Source organism: Protobothrops mucrosquamatus, unplaced genomic scaffold, assembly GCF_001527695.2.
Source record: "Protobothrops mucrosquamatus isolate PMUCROS unplaced genomic scaffold, P.Mucros_1.0 scaffold154, whole genome shotgun sequence".
In the NCBI taxonomy this organism is placed as follows: domain Eukaryota; kingdom Metazoa; phylum Chordata; class Lepidosauria; order Squamata; family Viperidae; genus Protobothrops; species Protobothrops mucrosquamatus.
In genome coordinates, this window is record NW_015386518.1 from 769,831 (window position 1) to 772,203 (window position 2,373).

The window sequence follows — 2,373 nt, forward strand, 5'->3', positions numbered from 1 at the left end:
AACCAGATCCCACCTGCAGAGGTCGTGATCCAGCCTCCTTCTTTCATTGTGACCATCCCTGGTCCCATCCTCTCCGCCAGCTGTGACCCTGTTACCATTGGAGGCAACACACCGTGTGCTGCTCCTGGATCCGGGATGCTGGGAAGACCCTCGGCCCCCAGCAGAGGGTTGCTCGGAGGAAGGAATCTTCAGGGTGGTCATGGAAAGCCCATTTTGATCCCTTGTGGTTACTGATGGAGAGGTAGAGCCCAAGAAAAGGATCTTCACGGTTACAGGAACGATGAGACTGCTTCTGCTGGTCTTGGATTGAGAAGATTTGGACTGGAAGACCTTCTGTAGAAGGTCTGGGCTTTCTGCTTTTCTCTCCCTGTCTTCTTCCTGCCCTTTGAACTGCTCAGGACGCGTCTCCTTCTCTCTCTGAAATTCATGGCTTTTTTAATCCACGGTGTTGTTTCATTGCCCTTTTCAATAAATCTGCAGCCCATTATTCCATGTTTCTTGAGTTTTCTTTGGATTTTTGATCTCCTCTTCCTTGTGGTCAGACAGACAACATGTCCAGTATCTAAAACTGCTGCCTCTGTGGTTCTGAATTAGAAGCAGAAATGGGGAACGATGTAAACCCCATGTCTAACAAATACTGAACTATTGTTCTAGAACAGGGGTAGGCAACCTTGGCTCTTTTATGACTCATGGACTTCAACTCCCAGAATTCCACAAGTCATAAAAGAGCCAAGGTTGCCTACCCTTGTTCTAGAAGGTCCTTTCATAATGGCTGGGAGTTCTAGTCAACACCCTGTGGGGAAGAACACCTTGTGAGTGGTTTTGATTCCAAAAATGTGCATAGGGAAGCCAAAGTGATTTCTAACCAAACAACTGGGCTCACACTGCATCTTACACACTAAATGGGTTTTTGCCACACTTCACTAAGGTCGTCTCGCATCTCAGTAGGAGGATGGGTGGCATATAAATTTAATAAATAGCACACCATAGCATAAAATATAACACAACATAAAACATAGCATGTAACGTAAAATATAAGATAAGATAAAGTCCAACTATTCTCCAAAGCACCTGAAGAAGGCAGGACAAGAAGCAACGGATGGAAACTAATCAAGGAGAGAAGCAACCTGGAACTAAGGAGAAACTTCCTGATAATGTGAACAATTAATCAGAGGAACTCCTTGCCTCCAGAAGTTGTGAACGCTCCAACACTGGAAGTTTTTAAGAAGAGATTGGACAGCCATTTGTCTGAAATGTTATAGGGTTTCCTGCCTGAGCAGGGGGTTGGACTAGAAGACCTCTAAGGTCCCTTCCAACTCTGTTATTCTATTCTATTCTATTCTATTCTATTCTATTCTATTCTACTCCTATTATTATTCTATTCTATTCTATTCTATTCTATATCTGTTCTATTCTACTATATACTCTACTCTACTCCACTCCACTCCACTCTATTGTATTCTATAACACATAACATAATATTAACATAACATAAGCATCTATGGGCTAACTGACTGTCTAATCATCTCTATCAAAATCCTTTTTTAAAAGAAAAAGAATATTCATTTTGATAATAACATTTTTAAAAATCCAGCTGGTATCCGCTAGGGGAAATATAATTCCTTTTGAACTCACTGTAGAGCAGGTGTTTTGCACACTTTAATTTGAGATGTGTCATGCCCCAAGGCTTTGTTTTTTTAACCTGCCATAAAGGATTGGCCCCACCTTCTGTTTCAACATGACTTTAGGCTGCGTTTCCATAACACAGAACACGGATTCATTCGGAGGCACCCCTTCCAGCCTCTTCTAAGGACGAGAAATTCTGTGGGGCATCAACATGGGTTGAGTTTTATCTACTATTGCAAAGCGTGGGGCTCAGGAGTACCCAGAATGCACCCCAAACTACGACTTATACATACAGGGAGAGCTTGAAAGGGTCTTGGATTTGAGAGTTTGACTTCCACTGATTGCTTTAGGAGAAGACAAGCAGAAGGTTGATGGTTGATCCATCGCCTGGCTTAGGTCCATCTCCAGAACAACTGGGTTTGATCTGTAAGCAGAAATCTCAGGGAGATGTTGCCAATGATGGCTCAGAAAACATCATGGTGGTCTCATCCACGCAGGCAGATCCAGAGACTTCAAGTGGATCCAATGTTAGTTTGTGCATTGACTGAAGCCCCATGGTGTAGGTTTGGTCTGGATTTGTACAGTGTGGGAAAATTGGCTGCTGTTGTTTATCAGTTATGGTTTAAGGCTTAGAAGGAAGTGAGAACTTGGTCCTCATGGCTGGCCCTAACCCTAAATTATGATTTCAAGCAAGAAATGGCCCTAACCCTGTTAGATCCAACTTCTCCCAGGTTAATCCTGTTTGCA